Genomic DNA, 13,796 nt, shown 5'->3' with positions numbered 1-13,796 from the left:
ACCGTAGATTATTCTAGACAGGAGAAGTTTTTTTGGAAAAACACCTATGCGCGAACCGTCCGGGCCCTTGCGGCGGACCGTCCGCGACATTAGGGTGAGCCTCGGACAGGAACTCTGTAAAAACATACGTCAACATTATGGACCGTCTGAAGGAGAAGCGAGGACCATCTGAGACCAAGCGTGGACCGTCCGGCCTCAGGCGCGGACCGTCCGGTCGTTGAAAAACCAGAAAACCCCGAAGGTGACGAGTTCGGTAAAATGCATTTTTAGTGTCCTCAAGGACAGTCCAAGGTGCACGGTCGGACCATCCGCGACTGCTTTATCTAACATCTGACGAGGCATTAAATGCACTATAGCCGTTACTGCCGACTGTTGCGATTTTAGCCATTGATGTGCACGGGCGGACCGTCCGCGGTCGGTAGAATTGGAGCAACGATCAGGAAGTGGTTGGAGGCTGTAAATACAACCCCAACCACCTCCATTCACATCATCCAAGCCTCTCATTCACTCTCATTCAATACAAGAGCATTCACTTCAACCAAAGACACTCAAGCTTCTAAATCTCTCCAAGTTCCATAATTGTGACTAGTGATCATTAGTGATTAGTGACTTGAGAGAGTGTGATTTTGTGTCTTTTCTTATTGCTCTTGTTGCTTAGCTTTTAATCGTGCCTTCTCCATCTCTCTCTAAACTTTCTAAGTGATATGTAAAGCAAGCAAGAGACACCTAATTGTGTGGTGATCCTTGCGGGGTCTTAGTGACCTGTAAGATTGAGAAGAAGCACTCGACCGGTCTAAGTGACCGATTGAGAGAGGGAAATGGTTGAAATAGACCCGACCTTTGTGGCCTCCTCAACGGGGAGTAGGTTCTTTAGAACCGAACCTCGAAAAACAAATCACTATGTCCACTTGTGTTAATCTTCACTATTTGATTTGTTTCTTCCCTCTCTAAAGTTCTCTTGCTCACATCATTTTGAGTTTGCTCCCAAAGTTATCCGCATCGATTGAGCAACTCATAGCAAGAAGAACTATCTTCCGCACTCTGAATTCAATACTATTTGTTTCTAACCCTAACCCCGGGCGAAGTGCGTGTTCAAAGTTTATAATTTTCAGGTTTCACCTATTCACCCCCCCTCTAGGCGACTTTCAGGGACCAGCCAAGCTTCGCTACGGGAAGCCTCTACACCTGATTCTCTACGGAATAGGACGAAGCAACCCGCCATACCGGATGTGTGTTTACACACGTGTCAGGAGGCTACATCAGGAGAACTACGTCAAAAAGACTCACATAGGCGATAGACCACACCCTGCTTTAGATAACAAGTCCCTCTATAAAGATCTAAAAGGGAAATAGGGTCAAACCTTTTCCTAAATAATTTTGGTGGTTGAAATGCCCAACACAAATAATTGGACTAACTAGTTTGCTCTAGATTATATATTCTACAGGTGCCAAAGGTTCAACACAAACCAATAAAAAGATCAAAGTTAGGGTTCAAAACAAAGGAGCAAAAGAAACCGAAGAGAACCCTGGTCTGGTGCATCGGACTGTCCGGTGTGCCACCGGACAGTGTCCGGTGCACCAGGGGCGATCGACTCAAACTCTTCACCTTCGGGTTTCTGGAGAGCCGCTCCGCTATAATTCACCGGACTGTCCGGTGCACCAAGCGGAGCAACGGCTAACAGCGCAACGGTCGTCTGCAAAAGCGTGAACAGTGCGCGTAGAAGTCAGAGCAGGCGTCAGAGGCACACTGGACACTAAACAGTAGCTGTCCGGTGCCGCACCGGACTGTTCGGTGTGACATGAAGTCAACGCTCCAACGGTCGAAACCGTCAGAACCCTAACGGTTGGGTGACGTGACTGGCGCACCGAACAGTGTCCGGTGGCGCACCGGACTGTCTAGTGCGCCCATCGACAGACAGCCTCCCCAACGGTTAGTTTGGTGGTTGGGGCTATAAATACCCCCCAACCACCACCACTCCAAGCATTCAAGTTTTTCAGACATCTCATTCAATACAAGAGCTAGTGCAATCAATACAAGACACAATTCAATAGAATCAAAGCCTCTCCAAGTCCCAAATCCACTCTAAACAAATAGTGACTAGAGAGAGTGTTTTGCTCGTGTTCTTTGAGCTCTTGTTCTTGGATCGCTTTCTTCTTCCTCATTCTTGTTCTTCAAGCACTTGTAATCAAAGCAAGAGACACCAATTGTATGGTGGTCCTTGTAGGGTCTAAGTGACCCGTTTGATTAAGGAGAAAGCTCACTCGGTCTAGGTGACCGTTTGAGAGAGGGAAAGGGTTGAAAGAGACCCGATCTATGTGACCACCTCAACGGGGACTAGGTTCTCAAGAACCAAACCTCGGTAAAACAAATCACCGTGTCATCCGCTTCATTTGCTCTTGATTTGTTTCCCCCCTCTCTTTCGGACTTAGATTTATTTCTAACGCTAACCATGGCTTGTTGTTGTGCTTTAAGTTTGTAAATTTCAGTTTCCGCCTATGCAGACCCTCTAGGTGACTTTCAATTGGTATCAAAGCCCGGTACTTCATTAGAGTCTAACCACTCGAAGTGATGTCGGGAGATCACACCAAGAGGGAGATCGTGATCGGCGAGAAGGCCACAAGCCACGGGAAGGCTCCATCAAGGGAGTCTGGCAACAAGCTAAAGGAGGGATCACCTCCTCACAACTCGCATCGAAGTGGTGACAAGAAAAAGAAGACAAAGAAGGTGGTCTACTACGAGACCGATTCTTCGTCGCCATCCACCTCCGGCTCCGATGCACCGTCCGTCACTTCTAAGCGCCATGAGCGCAAGAAGTTTAGTAAGATCCCCCTACGCTATCCCCGCATTTCTAAACGCGCTCCTTTACTTTCCGTTCTATTAGGAAAACCACCAGTTTTTGATGGTGAATATTATTCTATATGGAGTGTTAAAATGAAAGGTCATCTAACCTCACTCCACGAAAGCATATGGGATGTTGTTGAGTATGGAGCGCAGGTACCACAGGTGGGGGATAAAGACTATGACTCGAATGAAGTCGCCCAAATACGACACTTTAACTCCCAAGCAACTACTATACTCCTCGCCTCTTTAAGTCGAGAGGAGTATAACAAAGTGCATGGGTTAGAAACCGCCAAAGATATTTGGGACGTTCTCAAAACCGCACACGAAGGGGACAAGGTGACCAAGATCACCAAAAGGGAGACGATCGAGGGAGAGCTCGGTCAATTCGTCCTCAACCATGGGGAAGAGCCGCAAGCCATGTACAACTGGCTAAAGACCATAGTGAATCAAGTGCGCAACCTCGGGAGCACCAAATGGGATGACCATGAAATGGTCAAGGTTATTCTAAGATCACTCGTTTTTCGCAATCCTACGCAAGTTCAATTAATTCGTGGTGATCCTAGATATAAGCTAATGTCTCCCGAGGAGGTCATAGGAAAGTTTGTGAGTTTTGAATTGGTGATCAAAGGCTCCAAACAAATCATCAACTTGGAGCAAGGCGGTACCTCTACCACAACAAGAATCACGAAAATTCCCGTCGGCCAAAATAACACTCGTCGGTTCTGAGAAAAACCGACGAGAATTAAATAACTCCCGTCGGCCAGCCAACAGCCGACGTGGATACCAGTAATTCCCGTCGGCCAGATCCCTAGTTGACGGGAGTTAAGTAACTCCCATCAGCTACATATTTAAACTGACGTGAGTTATTTAACTCCCGTCGGCTGGTCGTTTAGCCCACGGGAATTACTAACTTTTAGACCCCTACCGAGCCTGCAACCTCTCTCTCCCCTTACTCTCTCCCTTTCTTCCTGCAACCGGCCGCCGCACGTTGGAACAACCTCTCCCATCACCACGCCTTCCCGTCACCCGTCGCTCCACCTTCCCACGCCGCCTCGCCTCCACGACAATGGTGCACTGCCTCCCCACGCCGCCCTGCCTCCTCGACATTGGTGTGCCACCGGCCTGGCCCTGCCCCCCTCGTCGTCGCCAGTGCGCGGATGCCCCGCCACTCTCTATCGAGCGGCAAGGAAAGGTGTCCCTGAGGCTGAGCCTGCTCTTGCCGGGCTTGGGAGCGAGCGTCTAGCAGCAGGTTAGGTTAGTTTCCCTTCCCTTCATCTCCTGTTTCTTCATGACCTCGACCAAGGATTAGGACATGTTATTCATATTTGCGACCGTTGATTTCTTTATCAGTCGTTGAGAGCACCTAGAGGGGGGTGAATAGGTGATCCTGTAAAATTCAACAACTAATAGCCACAAAACTTGGTTAAGTGTTAATACGGCTAAGTAGCGAGCTCTTGCGAACACACAAGTAGAAAAGCAATCACAAGAGACACAGTGTTTTATCCCGTGGTTCGGCCAAGTATAACACTTGCCTACCTCCTCGTTGTGGCGTCCCAATGGACGAGGGTTGCACTCAACCCCTTTCAAGTGATCCAATGATCAACTTGAATACCACGGCTTTTCTTTGCTTTTCTCTTTTTCCCGTTTGCGAGGAATCTCCACAAGTTGGAGTCTCTCGCCCTTACAACAAAGATCACACTGAAAGCACTAGAGTAAGGATGGGAAGCAACGCACACAAATCCGCAGCAATACACACGCACACAAGCCAAGACTTGAGCTCAAAATGAAGCACAACGAGTTCACAGCTAGAACGGAGCTCAAATCACTAACACAGTCGATCAAGTGCGCGGAGACGGAGTGTGGAAGACTTAGAATGCTTAAAGTATGCTTGGGTGACTCCTGCATGCGCCTAGGGGTCTCTTTTATAGCCCCAAGGCAGCTAGAAGCCGTTGGAGGCAATCTTGGAAGGCTAATCTTGCCTTCTGTCGGGTGGCGCATCGGACAGTCCGGTGCACCACCGGACAGTCACTGTGGCTGTCTGGTGCGCGATCTCCTTCCTTTTCTGTCGCATCCGACCGTTGCAGATTCATTGCAGTTGGCGCACCGGACACTGTCCGGTGCACACCGGACAGTCCGGTGCCCCCTACTGACCGTTGGCGCGCACACGCGTCGCGCGAAGATTGCGCGACCGACCGTTGGGGCAGTCGACCGTTGGCTCACCGGACAGTCCGGTGCCCCACCGGACAGTCCGGTGAATTATAGCCGTACACCGTTGAACTTTTCCCGAGAGCGACGACTTCTCCGCGGACGACTCACCAGACAGTACGGTGATTTATAGCCGTATGCCGCCGTCGAGTCCCGAGAGTGGCCTGTTCATCGGAGGCTGGCCTGGCGCACCGGATACTGTCTGGTGCACCACCGGACACTGTCCGGTGCACCCAGACCGAGCAGGAATTGACTGTACACAGGCAACTATTTTCCAATTGCTTTTCTCCTGTTTCTAGCACTTAGACACAATACATTAGTACCCAAATCAATGTACTAAGTCTAGAAACGTACCTTGTTGCATGATTTGCATTTCTCCAATCTTTGGCACAAATGAACACTTAGAGAATATGTGTTGGGCACTTAATCACCAAAACACTTTAGAAATGGCCCAAGGGCACTTTTCCCTTTCAATCTCCCCCTTTTTGGTGATTTATGCCAACACATCCAAAAGCAACCAAGAAAAGTGCAATATCAATACAAAAGAGAACCAAATTGTTTTTTACGCTAATTTGGCATATTTGGATCATACTTTGCCACCACTTGGTTTGTTTTTGCAAATCAAAGTCATTTTCCTATCTCTAAGTTAAACACATTTGTTTAGGCACAAAGAGAGATATTCCAATAGAAAAATTGATCAAGAGCCAAAAATTCCCCTTTTTCCATAATCATACATTCTCCCCATAAGAGACATAAGAGTATTTTGACAAATCAAAAGTTCTAACTCTACTCTTTTTGAAATTTCACAAGTGGTAGCTGATCCATTTGCTTTGGCCTTAATTTCTCCCCCTTTGGCATTAAGCACCAAAACGGAATCATTCTTGGCCCTTTAACCCCATTGCCTCACCAAAATTGTCAATTACGAGCAAAAAGGCAATAAGAGCATAGATATGAACTTGGAGTGAATACCGAAGTGCAGTGGAAGTCTTTGCATGGTCCAAGTTCACCTTTCCCTTTCAATCCACTTTTGAGACTAAATCAAGTAAACTCAAACACAAAGGTTAGTCTCAAAGGGTCAAGTTGTAGCATGCCTCCCCCTAAATAAGTGCATCACTTGCAAATGGACTTGTGAGGTCCGGGGATCATGTGTACAACTTGAGCACCACAAATGACAAAATAGATAGGAATGCATAAATTACATGATCAAAGGCATAAAACACATGTATGTTATAGATCAATCCAAGTTACGCGAATCTAAGACATTTAGCTCACTACGCAACCTGCAAAACCTTTTCTCATCTAAAGGCTTGGTGAAGATATCGGCTAGCTGGTTCTCGGTGTTAATATGGTACACCTCGATATCCCCCTTTTTGCTGGTGGTCTCTCAAGAAGTGATGCCGGATGTCTATGTGCTTAGTGCGGCTGTGTTCAACAGGATTATCCGCCATGCGGATTGCACTCTCATTGTCACATAGGAGTGGGACTTTGCTCAGATTGTAGCCAAAGTCCCGAAGGGTTTGCCTCATCCAAAGTAGTTGCGCGCAACACTGTCCTACGGCAACATACTCGGCCTCAGCGGTGGATAGGGCAACAGAAGTTTGTTTCTTTGAATTCCAAGACACCAAGGACCTTCCTAGGAATTGGCACGTCCCTGATGTACTCTTCCTATCAACCTTGCACCCAGCATAATCGGAGTCTAAATATCCAATCAAGTCAAAGGTAGACCCCTTTGGATACCAGATCCCGAAGCAAGGCGTAGCAACTAAATATCTAAGAATCCGCTTAACGGCCACAAGGTGACATTCCCTTGGGTCGGATTGATATCTAGCACACATGCATACGCTAAGCATAATATCCGGTCTACTAGCACATAAATAAAGCAAGGAACCTATCATAGACCGATATGCCTTTTGATCAATGGACTTACCTCCTTTGTTGAGGTCAACATGTCCGTCGGTTTCCATTGGTGTCTTCGCGGGCTTGGCGTCCTTCATCCCGAACCACTTGAGCAGGTCTTGCGTGTACTTTGTTTGGGAGATGTAGGTGCCATCCTTGAGTTGCTTCACTTGGAACCCAAGGAAGTAGTTCAACTCGCCCATCATCGACATCTCAAATTTCGATGTCATCACCCTGCTAATCTCCTCACAAGACTTTTGGTTAGTAGAACCAAATATTATGTCATCGACATAAATTTGGCACACAAATAGGTCACCATCACAAGTCTTAGTGAAAAGAGTTGGATCGGCTTTCCCAACCTTGAAAGCATTAGCAATTAGGAAATCTCTAAGGTATTCATACCATGCTCTTGGGGCTTGCTTAAGTCCATAGAGCGCCTTAGAGAGCTTACACACATGGTTGGGGTACCGTTCATCCTCAAAGCCAGGGGGTTGCTCCACGTACACTTCCTCCTTGATTGGCCCATTGAGGAAAGCGCTCTTCACATCCATTTGGAACAACCTGAAAGAGTGGTGAGTGGCATAGGCTAATAGAATGCGAATAGACTCTAGCCTAGCCACAGGAGCAAAAGTCTCCTCGAAATCCAAACCTGCGACTTGGGCATAACCTTTTGCCACAAGTCGAGCCTTGTTTCGTGTCACCACCCCGTGCTCGTCTTGCTTGTTGCAGAACACCCACTTGGTTCCCACAACGTTTTGCTTGGGACGTGGCACCAGGCTCCAAACTTCATTCCTCTTGAAGTTGTTGAGCACTTCCTGCATGGCCAACACCCAGTCCGGATCTTGCAAGGCCTCTTCTACCCTGAAAGGCTCAATAGAAGAGACAAATGAGTAATGCTCACAAAAGTTAGCTAGTCTTGAGCGAGTAGTTACTCCCTTGCTTATATCACCCAGAATCTAGTCGACGGGATGATTCCTTTGAATCGTCGCTTGGACTTGAGTTGGAGGGGCCCGTGGTGCTTCTTCCTCCATTGCTGGGTCTTCTTGTGCTCCCCCTTGATCACACGCCTCCTCTTGAGGAACCTGTCCATCATCTTAAGTTGGGGGATGCACCATCATTGAGGAAGAGGGTTGATCTTGCTCTTGTTGTTCCTGTGGTCGCACATCTCCAATTGCCATGGTGCGAATTGCGGTCGTTGGAACGTCATCTTCATCTACATCATCAAGATCAACTTGCTCTTTTGGAGAGCCATTAGTTTCATCAAATACAACGTCGCTAGAGACTTCAACCAAACCCGATAATTTGTTGAAGACTCTATACGCCTTTGTATTTGAGTCATAACCTAGCAAAAACCCTTCTACAGCTTTGGGAGCAAATTTGGAATTTCTACCTTTCTTTACTAGAATATAACATTTACTCCCAAATACACGAAAGTATGAAACGTTGGGTTTGTTACCGGTTAGAAGTTCATACGAGGTCTTCTTGAGGAGGCAATGAAGGTAGACCCGGTTTATGGCGTGGCAAGCTGTGTTCACAGCTTCCGACCAAAACCGCTCGGGCGTCTTGAATTCTCCAAGCATCGTCCTCGCCATGTCGATAAGCGTCCTGTTCTTCCTCTCTACCACACCGTTTTGCTGTGGTGTATAGGGAGCGGAGAACTCGTGCTTGATTCCTTCCTCCTCAAGGTACTCCTCCACTTGTAAGTTCTTGAACTCGGACCCGTTGTCGCTTCTTATCTTTTTCACCTTGAGCTCAAATTCGTTTTGAGCTCTCCTTAGAAAGCGCTTTAGGGTTCCTTGGGTTTCTGATTTATCCTGCAAAAAGAATACATAAGTGAAGCAGAAAAAATCATCAACAATAACAAGACCATACTTACTTCCGCCGATGCTAAGGTAGGCGACGGGTCCAATAAGGTCCATATGAAGTAGCTCCAGAGGTCTTGATGTTGTCATCACATTCTTGCTGTGATGAGCGCTTCCCACCTGTTTGCCTACTTGACAAGCTGCACAAGGTCTATCTTTTTCGAAAAATACATTGGTTAGACCTAACACATGTTCTCCCTTTAGAAGTTTATGAAGGTTCTTCATCCCAACATGTGCTAGACGGCGATGCCATAGCCTGCCCATGCTAGTCTTAGCAATTAAGCATGCATCTAGATCGGCCTCCTCTTTCGAAAAATCAACTAAGTAGAGTTTGCCGTCTAGTACACCTTTAAAAGCTAATGAACCATCACTCCTTCTAAAGATAGACACATCTACATTGGTAAATAGACAATTATAACCCATATTACATAGTTGACTAACAGACAATAAGTTGTATCCGAGCGATTCAACTAAGAACACATTGGATATGGAATGCTCGGATGAAATGGCTATCTTTCCTAGTCCTTTAACCTTGCCTTGGTTCCCATCTCCAAAGATGATCAAATCTTGGGAATCTTTGTTCTTGACGTAGGAGGTGAACATCTTCTTCTCCCTCGTCATGTGGTTTGTGCATCCGCTGTCGATAATCTAGCTTGAGCCCCCGGATGCATAAACCTGCAAGGCAAATTAGGCTTGGGTTTTAGGTACCCAACTCTTGTTGGGTCCTGCAAGGTTAGTTACAATAGCCTTTGGGACCCAATTACAAGTTTTGTCCCCCTTGCATTTGGACCCCAACTTTCTAGCAACCACTTTTTATTTTTACATGAAAGTACAAACGTAGTGTTGCAAGCATGAAAGACAGTGGTAGGTTTATTACACACTTTCCTAGGAGCATAAGACACAAAATTTCTCCTAGGCCTACCATTAAAATTAGAACTTGAAGCAATCATGGCATGTGAGTCAAAAGCATTATAACTCCTATTATAATGAGAATTTATAGAAAATTTTCTATCATTGTACATGAAAGCATGATTCTTTTGACTACTACTAGCCATAGGGGCCTTCCCTTTCTCCTTGTTGGAAATGGGAGACCTTTGACTTGTTAAGTTCTTGGCTTCCTTTCGAAAGCCAAGTCCATCCTTAATTGAGGGATGTCTACCAACGGTGTAGGCATCCCTAGCAAATTTTAACTTATCAAAGTCATTTTTGCAAGTCCTAAGTTGGGCATTAAGACTTGCCACTTCACCATTTAATTTTGTAATAGAAGTAAGGTGTTCAACACATGCATCAACATCGAAATCCTTACATCTATTACAAATACTAACATGCTCTACATATGAACTAGACTTATTTGCTTCTTCTAACTTAGCATTTAAATCATCATTAACACTCTTTAAATTAGACACAGTTTCATGACAAGCAGATAATTCAGAAGACAACATTTCATTCCTTTTAATCTCTAAAGCAAGAGATTTTTGTACACTAACAAACTTATCATGCTCTTCATACAAAATATCCTCTTGCTTTTCTAAGAGTCTATTCTTTTCATTTAAAGCATCAATCAATTCATTGATTTTATCTACTTTAGTTCTATCTAAACCTTTGAATAAGCTTGTGTAATCTACTTCATCATCACTAGAGTCATCATCACTTGAAGTAGTATACTTAGGGGTATCTCGAGCGCTTACCTTTTTCTCCTTTGCCATGAGGCAAGTATGGCGCTCGTTGGGGAAGAGAGACGACTTGTTGAAGGCCGAGGCGGCGAGTCCTTCGTCGTCAGAGTCGGAAGAAGAGCAATCTGAATCCCATTCTTTGCCAAGGTGCGCCTCGCCCTTCGCCTTCTTGTAGGCCTTCTTCTTCTCCCTCTTCCCGCTCTTTTCTTGTTCCTGGTCATTAGCATTATCGGGACAATTTGCTATAAAATGACCAGTCTTACCGCATTTAAAATAGGAGCGCTTTCCCTTTGCTTTGCTCTTGTTGGGATGCTCCTTGCGTCCTTTTAGCGCGGTCTTGAAGCGCTTGATGATAAGGGCCATCTCATCTTCGTTTAGCCCGGCAGCCTCAACTTGTGCCACCTTGCTAGATAGTGCCTCCCTGCTGCTGCTTGTTGCCTTGAGTGCAACGGGCTGGGGCTCATAGATGGGCATTGGGCCGTTCAATGCATCATCAACATATCTTGCTTCCTTGACCATCATACGCCCGCTCACAAACTTTCTGAGTATCTCCTCGGGCGTCATCTTTGTGTACCTGGGATTTTCACGGATGAGGTTCACAAGATGAGGGTCAATAACAGTGAAAGACCTGAGCATAAGTCGGACGACGTCGTGGTCCGTCCATCTCGTGCTTCCATAGCTCCTGATCTTGTTGACCAGGGTCTTGAGTCTGTTGTACGTTTGCGTTGGCTCCTCTCCCCTAATCATGGCAAACCTTCCTAGCTCGCCTTCCACCAACTCCATTTTGGTGATCATGGTGGCGTCGTTCCCCTCATGCGATATCTTGAGGGTGTCCCATATTTGCTTGGCGTTGTCCAAGCTGCTCACCTTGTTATATTCATCCCTGCACAACGATGCTAACAAAACAGTGGTATCTTGTGCATTTTTGTGAATTTGTTCGTTGATAAACACAGGGTTATCGGTACTATCAAATTGCATTCCATTTTCAACTATCTCCCATATACTAGGATGGAGAGAAAATAAGTGACTACACATTTTGTGACTCCAAAAAGCGTAGTCCTCTCCATCAAAGTGTGGAGGTTTACCAAGAGGAATAGAAAGTAAATGAGCATTGGTATTAAAAGGAATACGAGAATAATCAAATGACAAATTTGAATTAACCAGTTTCCTTTTCTCGTCGTCGTCGTCTCTTGGGAAGAAGAAGACTCATCGTTGTCGTAGTAGACGATCTTCTTGATGCGCCTCTTCTTCTTCCCGTCCTTCTTCTTATGACTCGAGCCAGAGTCAGTGGGCTTGTCGTCCCTTGGCTCGTTGAAGATGGACTCCTTCTCCTTATCATTGACCACCATCCCCTTTCCCTTAGGATCCATCTCTTCAGGCGATTAGTCCCTTTTGTGAAGAGAACGGCTTTGATACCAATTGAGAGCACCTAGAGGGGGGGGGGTGAATAGGTGATCCTGTAAAATTCAACAACTAATAGCCACAAAACTTGGTTAAGTGTTAATAAGGCTAAGTAGCGAGCTCTTGCGAACACACAAGTAGAAAAGCAATCACAAGAGACACAGTGTTTTATCCCGTGGTTCGGCCAAGTATAACACTTGCCTACCTCCACGTTGTGGCGTCCCAATGGACAAGGGTTGCACTCAACCCCTTTCAAGTGATCCAATGATCAACTTGAATACCACGACTTTTCTTTGCTTTTCTCTTTTTCCCGTAAGCGAGGAATCTCCACAAGTTGGAGTCTCTCGCCCTTACAACAAAGATCACAGTGAAAGCACTAGAGTAAGGATGGGAAGCAACACACACAAATCCGCAGCAATACACACGCACACAAGCCAAGACTTGAGCTCAAAATGAAGCACAACGAGTTCACAGTTAGAACGGAGCTCAAATCACTAACATAGTCGATCAAGTGCGCGGAGACGGAGTGTGGAAGACTTAGAATGCTTAAAGTATGCTTGGGTGACTCCTCCATGCGCCTAGGGGTCTCTTTTATATCCCCAAGGCAGCTAGGAGCCATTGGAGGCAATCTTGGAAGGCTAATCTTGCCTTCTATCGGGTGGCGCACCGGACAGTCCGGTGCACCACCGGACAGTCACTGTGGCTGTCCGGTGCGCGATCTCCTTCCTTTTCTGTCGCATCCGACTGTTGCAGATTCGTGTCAGTTGGCGCACCGGACACTGTCCGGTGCCCCCTGCCGACCGTTGGCGCGCCCACGCGTCGCGCGAAGATTGCGCGGCCGACCGTTGGGGCAGTCGACCATTGGCTCACCGGACAGTCTGGTGCCCCATCGGACAGTCCGGTGAATTATAGCCGTACACCATTGAACTTTTCCCGAGAGCGACGACTTCGCCGCGGACGACTCACCGGACAGTCCGGTGAACCACCGGACAGTCTAGTGATTTATAGTCGTACGCCGCCGTCGAGTCCCTAGAGTGGCCTGTTCACCAGAGGCTGGCCTGGCGCACCAGACACTGTCCGGTGCACCACCGGATAGTCCGGTGCACCCAGACCGAGCAGGAATTGGCTGTACACAGCCAACTATTTTCCAATTGCTTTTCTCCTGTTTCTAGCACTTAGACACAATACATTAGTACCCAAATTAATGTACTAAGTCTAGAAACGTACCTTGTTGCATGATTTGTATTTCTCCGATCTTTGGCACAAATTAACACTTAGAGAATATGTGTTGGGCACTTAATCACCAAAACACTTTAGAAATGGCCCAAGGGCACATTTCCCTTTCAGTCGTTGGGGTTTTGCTTAGACTGTGATGATGATATGCTTTAGCTGAGGTTGGGAGTATTAATTCCATCGGTTCTGGTGTAGCAATTCAAAATATACGAAGCACTTTCTTGTTTACGTCATCCATCAGTCTTCTCCATTTTATCACAATTATTTTTTCAGTCAAAGTTGTACAGCGCCAGCAACAGATCATGTACATGGCAAATAAAAATCATTAGGTGGTGAATTTTTTCTCACCACATTAACAATGGATTTCATTATGGCAGCAACAAAGTTACAATATTCAATTTTAATTAGGTGGCATTTTTTTACTAATATTTAAAGATTTTTTTATCCTGAGCTAAATTTCCTCTTCTTCTCATAATAGATCTTAGTAATGCGACACTTCTTTGTTGTGTATGTGAATATATGACCCTCTTGCTACATTATTTTAGGATTTGACACAGTTCATCTGTCGCTCGAGCCATAACGGACGTGATGTGTTGAAGAAACTGAATTTTGTAGTGGAAATGAGGTACTCACATCGTGAATCTTTCTAAAACTGTGGTTATCAATGTGCACTAGGATCCTACA

This window comes from Zea mays, chromosome 3 (genome assembly GCF_902167145.1).
Source record: "Zea mays cultivar B73 chromosome 3, Zm-B73-REFERENCE-NAM-5.0, whole genome shotgun sequence".
Taxonomy (NCBI): Eukaryota; Viridiplantae; Streptophyta; class Magnoliopsida; order Poales; family Poaceae; genus Zea; species Zea mays.
This window is presented reverse-complemented; position numbering follows the sequence as displayed.